Source organism: Coccinella septempunctata, chromosome X, assembly GCF_907165205.1.
Source record: "Coccinella septempunctata chromosome X, icCocSept1.1, whole genome shotgun sequence".
NCBI lineage: Eukaryota > Metazoa > Arthropoda > Insecta > Coleoptera > Coccinellidae > Coccinella > Coccinella septempunctata.
The window spans coordinates 9,197,398-9,211,079 of record NC_058198.1 but is presented as its reverse complement, the minus strand read 5'-3'; the positions used below and the strand labels follow the sequence as shown (position 1 = coordinate 9,211,079).

The following is a 13,682-nucleotide window of genomic DNA, read 5'->3' as shown; positions in this document are numbered from 1 at the left end:
GTTTACTCTAAACTTCCCAAGTAGTGAATCTGTGAAGGGCTTTGGGCCAAGTTTTCTGATTCTACACTTTTAACCTTATTAATTCGAGATAGTTGCCCTGATTGGGAATTAATTATTATATCGATCGATCAAATTTTAAATAACTGATTACATTAGACGCTATTGTGGGGAGATCTGAAACTATAATTTGGTTATCAATTATCTATAATACAATATGTGGATCCTTCTGATTAATGAAAGGTTTAACTATCATTAAAGATGTTTTATTTTCAAATATTGTACTGCACAAATGAAAGTATGTACTTCAAGGGATGAGAATACAGTAATATTTCTGGAAACTTGTAACTTCTTACAAAAATGTTGGATTTTTTTTTCACAACAAATAACAAAAGGAATAAAAACCAAGTGTGACAGAGAACCTGAGTCTCCTAAATTACAGTCCTTACATTTTTGGCAGTTAAAAATGATTATTCTTCAATGGAAATACAAACAATTTTCATCATTTACTTCAACTATTGTCTCTATTGCATCTTCCTGTCACAAACAACAATTTTGTTTCTGCATAACAGGAGCTGAAGTTGTTAAAGTGTTCTTTGAAAGACATGATCAGTGTTCCCCTCCATTTACAAAATTATAGTTGGACACTTTCATCTGATGAAATAACTTGAAATATAACCAGATATACTCATATCATGCATATCAACATTGAACAAAAAAATGTCACAAAGGAAACAACTCTTATAAAATCTAATACAATCAGAGAAATGAGTATTTACTTCTACATTTCAAACCTAAGAATAATAATGCTGGTGATAGGTAGCAAGTAGTCACTTATACTATTCACAGGTATTCTCTCAATTATCATTAATACTATTCTATTCTACTGGATTCTGGATCAATTGTCAATTACATCTACCGCCATGACACTGATAACTAAAATAGTTTCTTCTCAAGGTGTAATCTTCAGTCAATTCAAAAACACTTAAAATTTTTCTTTTAGGTATACCTTGGTCCAAAATATTGTTTATCGAATAAAAATTTTCTGCTAATGACTTGATTTATTTACTTGATCCAAGGCACAGCAATTTGAACAGGTTTTTCTTCCATTCGAGATTAATTCTTCTCTTTGTATCACTTAGTTCCATAACTTGACAAGGTGTTGAGTCTCCTGATGCATAAATGAGGTTTTCTTACCACTCTACCCCAAACATTACAATTATTCAACATCTGGAAGAAGACATTACCTATTTATACAATAGTAGTACATGTAGCATGAATATAGAATAGATGTTCAATGAAACTTGGGGCATATTGTTTCTGCTCTTAATTAAAAAAAAAATATAGAAATCAAGTTATATCAAGTGATATTTAAATCTCGTGACTTGTAAATTTTTCCCTCGGAAACCAATCAGACAATTTTTTGATGAATTGAAGAATATCCCCAACCTTCCTGTGTCTCGCAAGACTGAAAAAGAAATATCCATTTCATCTTAGTTGTGATCCAAGAATGATAATCAAAGTTTTGCAAGAAGATTCAATCTTGTCATTTTGGCCAGCAGCATTTGAACGTCCTGGAGTGTTTACTGAAAGTGGTAGGGGACAAAAACGAAAGCTGATGCTAGTTCTGTTTACAGATGTGTCATTTGAATCTGGTGAATCCTGACAGAAATATTTCAGGCGAGTAGCGTTTTCCCACTTTCAAGTTCGAATTTCATGAGTCAGATCTTGCCATGTTAATTGTTGATACTCTTAGTATAATAACAGCACCTTACCTTGGCTTAGCCATTTTCGGCATCTATTTCGCTTGAATCTTCCTGGACCCTCTCAATCCATTTGTATTCAGTTTTCAATAAACGGAGATGACAACTTCTTTCAGAGCGGCATGCTGCTAGAATTCAAACAAAGTACTTTAAATCTTCATATCATCAATATTTATAAATACTACAGTAAAATGCCAGTGGTTACAAAGATAAATTATATGGCGAAACTAAGACAGGATTTAAGGATGGTAAATGCATTTGATTTTTCTCCTAACATCAAAACTGAATTGTGACAATGAAAACCTTTCAAAAATTAGATTTTACAGGACCACATATGTAATTCCAAGTACACACTTGGTACAAAAGCTGTGGTTTTTCCAAAAAAAAATCCACCACATCATAAGTTCTTTTATGTTTGCTCAAAAAATTATCGTGAGTATACACCAGAACAGAACACCGATCATATCGAGGGAACACAATTACGGAACAAGAGTGAAAGAGAATAACTATGAAAGATCAAGAGCTGAAAAAAAATTGTCCAAGGATGTTGTACATATACAGCTCCAGGAATAAACCTGATTGTATCGAAACACATAAGAGAAATGAATATAAATTCAAAATAGAATTGAAAAAATGGCCTATTGAAGATGATCGATCCTCGATTCATAAGATTATTAATTCAACTTAACACGATTAAGTGAACCAATTCAGGTTCATCGACCTAAATTTTTCTGATTAGAGACACTACCCCCAATCTTGAGTACTATTTACTGAAGTTGACATGCAAACCTGATCAAGAGAAATGCCACCGAGAAGACAAGAAGTTTATAGTAGCGTTTTACACCCTGGGAATTTGGAAATTATGTATGCAATTGTTTAGTTAGTTTTGCCGCCAGGATTAAAGAAAAAAGTTAAGTTTAGTTACACAGTTATCATAACTTGAGAATGATTAACTCCACAGTTTTCAAGAGTTTATCTAATAAACTCTATTATTATTATCACATACCTTTCAACATTTTGTAGGAATAAGAGAAAGATTTCTGTTCCTTCATTCTTTCATCTAATGTTTTCCATTCATATCTATCACACATTCCCGTCTGAAAAAAAATTAGCAAGCCTTAATTCTTGGGTCTTAAAACTTCCATCCTTCATTTCCAATAAAACTTCATGAAAGTAAAGTTTATATAATTTTCTTCTTGCAACTTCTTCATTCTTGCATTTATGATAACATTATCTGAAAATGAACTAGTTAGCGAAATTTCACTCGAATAAAATATATCTGCATATTTCTGCGAGGAAAAGATAAATTCACCCAAGAAATATTTCATCCTATTTTTTAAAGTGGAAAGCAGTAAGCTTGACAAATTCTACAGGGCTGAGGAATGAATAAGCTTGAGAATCCCATAGAAATACAACTGATATTATTAGGGTGATGCTATTACAAACAAATCGAATTAGGGTCAACTCTTATGAAAATTCTGGGAATGTTCAATGCAATCAAACAGCTTTGTTACGGCTTCGTAACAGTTGAGATATAAAAGAAGGGATATTCCTTATTACTGACTAAAAATCTATTATTTGGTTTGTGACATGAATGACGATGAAGTTTTGATCTTTGAGATGTGCAGAGTAATTCATTGAATTTTGAATAGACCAAATTTTCTTAATGTTATTGACCTTTACCTTTATAAATTAGTCCACTCTTATAATCCAACCATCGTATATGGAAGAAACAAGAAAATCCAGTAGAAATGCCAAGCAATTCCGTTTCAATTATAGTTGGGTTAGGAGACTTCAGATTCTACATCATCGAGCATCTCCATACATTTTATATCCTAAAAAATTGGAAATGTGGGGGTTACACCATTGTAACGAGAAGAGGCTGCTTTTTAGACAAATCAGAAAATTTAGGCATGAGTGATTTTTTTTCGAAATTGTGTGTGTATTTAAGCTGCACTTGGTCTTAATACTGAATGAGATGTAATAGATTACGTACAATTCACTTCAATATATGTAATTCACCGATTGAATGAGTTGCTCCTCCTTTGAACCTCCATTTGAAGCCTTAAGCGTTTTAGATTACAGTGGAAAGGATTTTTCTGTTTGTTTTCTTGTGGACACATTTCTATAGACAAGATATACAATTTTCCTAAAATATAAAGAAAATATGTATTTGGGATTGAAATTTTAGTAAACATCTTTGACAGTAACAGTCCGCCATTTTGGAAATCTAACGCATTTGGTTCGAGATGAATCCGAAAGATGGCTCCTCACCTTATTCCAAAATTTTAAATCTGTATTTTTCGGAAAATTGAATCACTTTTCGTCTGTTTATCTGTACTGTACATGGTTTTTTCTTCGAAAATATTAATTGAATTCACCTGATCTCGAAAATCTTGATGGAGACTTATTTTTTCATGTTCATGCGATACTTCAGTATTAGTGAGCAAACCTCACAACTACACGTCGAAGTTTGATAAAAGCTGAAAAGATTTCGATAACCAATTTTTCATTTTTTCCTTTTTTTTATACTCATATCGAACAAATTTAGATGATGTTGACATGCCAGAACAGCAAAAATTATTATTAATTAATATTTAATTTTCCATTTGGAAAAATGAGTGTTTTTCGAGATTCGAAATAAAGAGTCATTTTCATTTTATTCCTTTGCACAGCAAAAAAAAATCCCAGTAATAAACCATTTCTCCCCGTGAGTGTATTGTAAGAATTGAATTTGTTTCAATAAGCTGAAATATCTGATATTGAAGGGCATGTCGCTCTGCAAAAATTGATTCTTTCATCGAAAAAAAATCCAGAGAATCCTCTCCAAAAGGTACCAGAAACAGGATTTTTTTGACTACCAGCAGTACACTAGAATCTTTACCTATTCATGATTACAGACGCTCAGTACCAACTAGAATCAGAAATATTCTTTCCACGTTTTAAAATTCCTATATGACTTTGGATTCTCCATTCGATCCTAAAAAGAATCAGCCTAAACCTCTCTAAAATTTTGAAAGGAACGCTCAATAAAATAATGGGTGGATAACAACTAGGATCAGAAGAATTCTTTGCACGTTTTGAAATTCCTATGAATTTTGCTTTTCGGAAAATTGCTAGTTCCAGAATATTATAAAATATACAAGAGGCCTGATGAACTCAAGAAGAAATTGGCTCGAAACTTGCTAGATTTCATGCAATTAATTGCTGATTTCAATTCAATCATGTTGAATAGGAATAGGTTAGAGTAATAAAGGATATAAAAAAAATGTATCGATGGTTAATCATCCTTATGGAATTTTAATCTACCAGCGTATTCAATCAGATTCAAGGAGTTACACTCTCCGTATATTCTAACATCTGAATGTGTTTCGGAAACTGGGTGAAGTTCAAAATATGTCGAAATATTTGACCGTGAAATTAGACTGTCAGATTGAAATACTTATGAATTCGTGATTTATTGGTTGTTAAGGTGAAGAACGAACTTTAACTCAAGTTCATATCAAAAATGAGTTCATATTTTGGGCAAGCGACTGAAAATCTCATTAAAATCGATTTCTCTTCATAATTTTTAGAGAGAGTTCTTGGAAGAACATCATTTATATGGTTAACTTTTCTTCAGACAAACTACACACTGCACAAAAAATTCAGAAATATATTTAAATCATCTCTATAAGATACACCTCAGCAGCTTTTACGAGAATTTTTTTTTTAATTGTCTACAGTTCTAACTCAGAAAACCTAACATTGTGGACTAAGTAGACTCATTCACGTCCAATGAAAAAATCCAAACTATTGAGGTCTGGTGATCTTGCTGGTCAGGCGATAGGACCACGTGTTCTCATCCACTGGTTGGAAGTACCCAACAGACAAAATCAAGCAATGGGATACCCTGTACATATAACTTTCGTGGGTATTTCGAGTAGAACAGAAGTAAAGTTCGTTAAATATTGGAGTATATATACTTGAGTCATCTTTACACGTATTTTTGATGGATGATCAAACTCAATGACAAAATAAATAAATTCTCCACTTACTACATCCAGCTTGGAACCAATTTTGTCCGAAACTTGAATAGTGCGTGTCTAAAATAATCATGAATTTTAATATCAAATTTTCAATAATTACATCTGACATTCAATCTCGAGTATTTCGATGTTGAGGTGAATTCCTAATTGATAGTTTCCAGTAAATTTGAATAGCGGTAGTTTTGCGCAATATTCTTGAGATTGAACCAGCTATGGTAATATTATTTAATTTTGCACTTACCTTGACTTCCAGCATTGAGCATGAAACCATAGTGGTTCAATGATTAATGCTTCCAGTAGGAACGAATTGTTAATGTTTGATTCCTTTCGAGTTTATTTTCTTTAAAATGTTAGGCTTGTTTCAAACAATAATTGGAAATTATAATGAAGCTCGTACAAATTGAGATACATTTTTTTTAATAAATAATGGGATTATTCCTTCGTAGTAGATGAATTATTGTGCTTGTAGCTGATCAATTTGACGTATAATTTTGTCCATTAGATTATTTCTAAAATCTTAAATTTAGATTGCATTTATAATCTTGACTTACTAGACGATTCATTGTAATTTATCTCTTTCGAATGAAAAAATGTGACAAAATTCGTTAGGTATTGGAAAGTAACTCGAAAAACTATTCATAAAAAATTATATTGATATATAATTTACATCAGGGGAAGTGAACAATAAATGAATTAATGTATTATATCAATAATTACAAAAATGAGTATCTTTTAGGTATAATATGACAGTAACCGTAAAAGAAAATGAAATAACAATATCTTCATTATATCCTAATTATAATTAAATTGTAATTATGTACAGTATTTGAAATGAGCATCATATTTTTTCAAGTATAGATGTTTGTACTCTTGAAACCATTTCATGATCCATGGTGAGGTTCACATTCTGGGGAACAAAAAAGGGAAATTACTTATTGAAAATTATTGCTATATGCTACAAAAAACAGGGAAATTCATATAAAGAGAGGAAAAACCCTTGTATGCTGAACAACCCTACACAGTTCTAAACTAATGAGCGGACAAAAAACCAACCTGAAACTAATTCACAAAAATCGTGGCTTCGTTACATAAGATTTGCGTGACAAACATTATTAGCAACTGCTAAACCGTACGAACAATTCTAAAAAAAATGTGCTTTGGGAAAAATGAAACAGAAGCCCTCTTTGCCTGCCTGGAAAGTTGACACATTTATTATATAAAATTAGTATTACATATGAGTCAATCATAATGAATATTTGTCTTGCTTCTCTCCACTAGAACTTGAAAAACACTAGAGAGAAAATAAAGCTTCATTCTGTATCACACATAATTCATCTCTTAAAAATTCATGCTATTCTTCAATAGAAATCTAGTTCATCTGGATAGTGCCAGTTTAAAGGGTAAGATGTCAAAACTGGCTCGAAAAACAATTTCTTTATCCAAGTTACAGAAAATTGAAAAATTTTCACATCATTAAGTCTTATAGAATTTCTCATATTTTCAATGAAAAACTCAACTAAGAATACTCTGGTATCTGATCAAAATGAATATCATGAAGCGAATAGTCTTGAAAAAAAACGATAGAAGTTCAGTGATATCTATCCACTGTTGTGCAGTGTATTTCTGAAGAACCGTTTGATTTTAGTTATAAAAATTGGGACGGTTCTAACCATTACTTATTAAGCTTTTATGAGTAAATCCAACTGTAATCTACACTGCGCAAAAAAATTAACGCACATTCTGAAAATCTCAATTTTAATGGAAGTTAATTCCACATTGACTTTATAACTTATTTTTTATGTTCTCTCGGGAAGGTTTTGAACGAAACAAGACACATTAAATGGAAGAAAAATTCAGGATTTCACCGAATCTTATGTGAAAGAAGAAAAATGAACAATTTTCAAAATACTGAAATGCTGATAAGTGATTTAATACTTGGTATTTCCACCCCTTGCGTTAATTACAGCTCGGCAACGACGGTTCATACTCAAAATGGGTGATCTTAAAATGTTCTGATCTAATCCTTCCCAGATTTCTCCGAGTTGGATTCCTAAGTCATTAAGAGTAGCTGGATGATTTTCTGAACTTCTCAGCCTTCTATTGAGGTTGTCCCAAACCTGCTCAATCGGATTGAGATCTGGACTTCTTGCTGGCCATTCCATTCGAGAGTCTTCAACCTCTCCAAGGTACTCCTGAACGATGCGCGCACGATGGGGTCTGGCATTATCGTCCATAAAAATGAAATTTTCACCAATGTATGGGGCAAATGGCACTACATGCTCTTCTAGAATGTTCTTTATATACTTATCAGCATTCATAGCTCCATTATCAACGACCACTAGGTCTGTGCGAGCAGTCAAAGATATTCCACCCCATACCATAATCGATCCTCCCCCGAAACCAGTAGTATTCAGGAAATTGCACTGAGCATATCTTTCATGTGGACGTCTGTATACAAGGGAACGTCGATCACAATGGTAGAGGCAGAATCTAGACTCATCTGTGAAGAGAACTCTTTCCCAATCGGCCTCTTCCCAATGGATATGCTCTCTCGCAAAATCCAAACGCGCCCTTCGATGGGCTGGGGTAAGAGCTGGGCCTCTTGCCGCGACACGAGGCCTTAAATCATATTCTCATCATCATATTTGCTCAAGCTGAATTTGAAGGAGGCTAGCGGTTGTAAACCGTTGTCTCAACGAAGAAACTCTCAAGTAACGTTCTTGAATGGCAGTTGTTACCCTGTCCTGGTCTTCGGACATTCATACCTGTCTCCCTGAATCGCTGCAGCATTCTGGACACACTTGTATGGGAAACTCCAAACCTTTCTGCAATTCTTGTGTATGTCCACCCTTCTTCTCGCAAAACTACCGCTTGGGCACATTCCTCTTGGGTCAAATTAAGTGTTTCGCGTTGCATAGCGATCGAGTGTAGAAAATCAAACGAAAGAAGAACTATTGATCACTAGAATTGATCGAGAACAACTGATTTTAGAATGGAGCCAATACATTCAAAATCTGATAATATCATATTTTTTTATTCCTGCTGGGAAAAAACATCTGTATTGAAGAAAACCGTTCAAAGTGGATAACATATGCATACATAATTCTGATAAAAATAATTATCATTGAGAGCACCTTCAGTTGTAGAATAAATTTGAGATTTCCATAATGTGCGTTAATTTTTTTGCGCAGTGTAGATACCTTTCTTTCTGAAGAAGAAATAATCAGGAGAACGAAGAAGAAAATGATGGGCTGCCTGTTCAAACTCATCATCATTATAGGAAGAAGAAGCGAAATTAATGCGGGTTTTTCGCGAATGACGTGAAATATTAGATATATATCCGTAGGAAATTTAATTGTGCAATAAACAGACCTTCTCCACGGTCAATGGCTAAAACGTGTGCAATATTTTCATTACCAAAACAGTCCAATGATATTATAAATGAGGTTGTCCGATGTTTATCCGAATTTCCTCGGATATATCTCAGGGTTTTTTAACGTACTTCTTGTCAGCCACAAGGAGACGATTTTCTGAATAAACCATGAATAATTGGTCCAACGATTAACGAAAAATGAAGGCAATAGAAATTATTCGGTTGGAATTGAAGGTTGAATTTTACTGGTGAATATTTCTCGATTTTATCGATATGATTAATGTGAAACCAAAAAACTGGAATGCACTCGAAGAGGGATGGGTGAAAAAACTACTCATAGTAGTTGAAAATTCAATCGTTTGAGTAAAGAATAAATTAAATATTTCCCATGTAGAATAGGATATAAAGATCAGAACCAGTTCTTTGACAACATACACACCCTGAATTTCCAAAAATTTCAGGATTTTATCTCCTATCGTTTTCGATAATGACTTTTATAAATTATTGGTGTTGCTATTCGTGTGAATGTAAAATTTTATTCAGAATATAATGCACGAAAGACTGAAATCAACTAAGGTGCTCATTTTTGTTTTTTTTTCATTTTTATCGAAAGAAATACCGGTCTCAAGATATCTTTAGAATGTCACGCACAGCAGGCTATACTGTGCGAAGAACTTAATGCTAATTTTTTCGAGAAAAAGTTAACGTAAAAGACACGTCTGTTTCTGTTTCAATATCCGCACAGAGTTTATATCGATGAAACAGAAATAATGAAAAAGATTGATTCAAAAATATCAAGATTCTGATATCTAGATATTATACAGTTCTAGAAAAAATCTGAAAATGAAACCAGGTGTCAGATATTCAATTTCCTACTGATTTTCAGAAATGTTGCGCAGTTTAAGTTCAAGGCTGTAACAAAGTAACTTGATCAACCTTCTTAATTATTTCCTCTCTCTGCACAGTTTCACAGATTAAGTAATTAATATAGAGTGAATGAGGATTGTATTAGGTTCCATCAGTGATACAATGTTGAAATTTCGGATATATTTTCGCACATTCGATATGAGGCATTTCTGCATAACTCAATGTTGGTCTGTCTGTCACTGAAGAAATGAAAGGTTACATGTTTTGAAATAACCAATTACCTAAGTCGAATCTACTTTATATTTTACAGGGTTATTAAATATAAAGCACCCCGATAAACTAATCAGAATGACCTGAAATGATTCATTGAATATTTGTGAATACATTTTTTACTATATGGAAAATTAACCAAAAAGACACCCATCAATTTTTTGTCCCCTTATTGTTGATCTTTTCCAATCATAACCACTCAAACCGAGCATGATGAAAGTCATAAACCTAACAAGCATTTGCAACTTGTCTTCTGAAACATTATATAAAAAAAAAACAATAAAAATATTTCTTGGTCCACATGAATACATTAGACTTTATTCAGGGATGGTGTGACTTACGAGATACATTCGTTCAGCTCTTGAATTCAAAAACAACGGAACCGATAAAATACTTGCATATAAATCTTCTAAAGGAATTCATAAATCGAAAATTAAATACTACTCATTAATACTAATAGGTACAAAAAAAGTTATTTCATTTATTTGTTGATACTGCTCAAGTCTTGAGGCAATGAATATAACCTGCTATAAAGAAATAGAAGGAAGAGAATATTTTGAGACTTTATATTAGAAAACAAATAAGTTGTAAATATTTTTTTATCTAACGTTGTCTCAGGTTAGTTTGAATAATTTAGAATTTTATGTTAATGATAAGAGATGATCGTTGAATTCAAATCGATTCTTACCTAACAGGTTCCAAATTTATTATTCATATTTCGATCTATTTAAAGTTTAATGTTAAGTTTGCTGTCAGGTTTGGATTTCGACTGGAATATGACATTATGCGTGTCAATATGGACCACTTTTGAAAAAACTGCTTTGAGGATTATCAATATTCTGCAAAATATTAAGTTATTAGCATATCCTCAAAATAAAGAAAATCATAAATTTCGAAATGAATATATTCAGAACTTAATTCATTTCATATCAATGAACATACGCGTGAAATGTTTTTTTATTTGTTTCAGAAGTATTCTATTGGGTAGCTATTATTTATTTATACATATTGTGATTGTGTTTTTTTTTCCTTACTACTAATTTTTATATATTGAAGAATTATTGTTGAAGAATATTCCGCTATTGCATCATTTTTCATAGATTCATATCGATTCGTTTCGAGTCTGCTCATGTTCATATCACTTGAATTCTATTAAATATAAAAAAGACAACGGGAGAGTAAAATGCAGACCACAGTTAGAATGTTATATTTTCTATAAAAGGAAAGAACAGGAAGACTTCTGTGCGATATTGGAAATCGTATGAAAAATTCAATTTCAGCTCATAATTATCTAGGAAAAACATATTTCTTCAATATAATAACACAAAAATCTAGTACATAAATGATGATCTGAACAAAAGTACACTTCAGTCGTATTGGACAACTGATTCGTTTTAATCACCCAAAACTAGTTAGGTTGAAAATATTCCAACGGTTTTTGAGGGAATATTGGTGTTAATGATCTGTTTATCTATAAACAGATCATTATCAAGCATTTATGCTTGTGAACGATCCTCTATAATTGGGCCAGTCCAAATTATGCATAAATCTAGATCAGCTGAGATGAACCAATGAGTGTCTAAGTGGAGATTTGAAAAAACTTCGCTTAAAATATCACAAAAAATAGACAATTTCGGTTTTGGACTCACTCGGAAAATATCGTTTTGAAATGATACAGAAAATTTCCCAAAATATTCTGTAGGTTGCATTAATATTGAAATATCAGTAACACGTACTATACAGTCTGTTATATTGTCAAGACAAGGATTTTTTTGGGACGAAATTTTACTTTTTCAAAATTGCCCGGAAACACCAATTCTTCACAGAAAAAAACAGAATCTTGGAATTAAAAACCTCATATCATTACACTTCTCATACCACCCCAACTCTTGAAATGAAAATGTGAAAAGTGAAGAAAATAAAACATTCGTTTTGATGATACCAATAAAAAAAATTGAATTAAAAAAGGTGAAAACTAAAATTTTACAAACGTACAATTTGAGTAACGTGTATTTCCATGTACATATTTCAAATTATTTTGAAATTACCCTGTAATTTTCGCAACTATATTCGACTTTAGGATGTAGGAATTTCCATAAACATCAACGACAAGAATTCTCTTATTTTATAGTTGACAAATCCAAGAGCTGAATATATCCTAATTCTAAACAAGAATTTATTCAAAATGGGACACAAAAAACAACAGGTAAAGTTACCAAAAATTTTTAAATTTCATTTTGGATGTTGAATGTTTAGATAACGGATCAAAATTTCAAAATTTTGTTCTCGTTTTAACCCTTAATTTGATAATATCCCACAACCCTCTTATCTAATCATACTTCAGGGGACTGGAGATTCTGTTCAAGGAATTCTTGCCAAAAATGGACAAAATTACTATTATAACCAACTCTACAAAAAATTATAGGTTCGCAATATATTGGGAAAATGTAAATGTAGAGAAAATTTGATTGATTGTGAATTTGAATCAATAAGCGGCCAAAATTATATCCATATTCTGCTCGATATTGGAAAGGTAACTCACCCCTTTCAAATAACCAATAAATCAACAAAAACCACAGAAAATTTGAAGGAACTTCGAAGAATAATAAAAACACCGAAACTTACTGGTCACGTTTTTTTAGTTGAAGGGGTTGTCATTATGATTTGTACGATTTTTCCGTAGATGGTCATCGTGCGAATTCAGAGTGCACACTAGACGTCTATCTGAAACTGAAAGAAAACGTGTAGAGTGCTGCTCAATTATTGGCTATCATTGAAGGTCGTGTGGTGTTCATGAAAATGTACCGGTGAAAGAGGTCGAATACATTCTTACGAAACTATTATAATTCTTTCTTCTTCTCTGCATAATTTGATGAGCACCAGACTGGAATTTAGTCCTTCTGCAACGAGGGGGTAACCAGTAAAAATAGGAGGAGGTTAGACATAAATTAACTGATATTATGCCTGCAAAGCTCATTCAGAAACTCTTACCAAGTCTTCAATAATGTTTGATTGAATTTGAACATACCAGCTTCTGAAATAAATGTCAATACAGCTGGTGGAATAAACATCGTACCTATTTTCTTCATAAATCACAAGAAAAGGAAGCATGAAAGAACTGAAGGTGATATTCCTGCATTATGAAAATTTGAGCACCAAGCCAGATATAAAATTACCTTTCCTTTCAACCCCTTCTTCGTCTCTCACTAGATCTGCTCTCAAAACTGAGCCATCTACAGCGAACTCCAAAAATTTTCAGATTTATTACTAGAAGAGTTGCTCTTTCAGAATATGTATCACATTTCCATCTACGGTTATTGTTATTGAGAGATAATCCACTCGAAATGTGACTATCGAAAAATTTCCAAAAAGATGGAATCAATT

The 13,682-nt window shown here is 32.4% G+C and overlaps 2 long non-coding RNA genes across 5 annotated transcripts; both read right to left on the bottom strand.

Moving 5' to 3' along the window:
* Positions 1 to 247: 247 nt before the first annotated feature.
* LOC123321512 lies at positions 248 to 3,980 on the bottom strand. Its single transcript, XR_006538869.1, has 5 exons — positions 3,757 to 3,980; positions 3,444 to 3,595; positions 2,767 to 2,994; positions 1,773 to 1,885; positions 248 to 1,227 (listed from the first exon to the last, which is right to left on the bottom strand). It is a non-coding gene; the product is annotated as an uncharacterized LOC123321512 (long non-coding RNA).
* Positions 3,981 to 6,422: 2,442 nt separating this feature from the next.
* LOC123322173 lies at positions 6,423 to 13,308 on the bottom strand. 4 transcript variants are annotated; one of them, XR_006539066.1, is made up of 3 exons: positions 13,290 to 13,308; positions 12,924 to 13,028; positions 6,423 to 6,695 (listed from the first exon to the last, which is right to left on the bottom strand). It is a non-coding gene; the product is annotated as an uncharacterized LOC123322173 (long non-coding RNA). The 4 variants fall into 4 exon arrangements; XR_006539065.1 differs by lacking the exon at positions 13,290 to 13,308 and adding an exon at positions 13,132 to 13,150; XR_006539064.1 differs by lacking the exon at positions 13,290 to 13,308 and adding an exon at positions 13,104 to 13,122.
* Between the last annotated feature and the right edge of the window lie 374 nt (positions 13,309 to 13,682).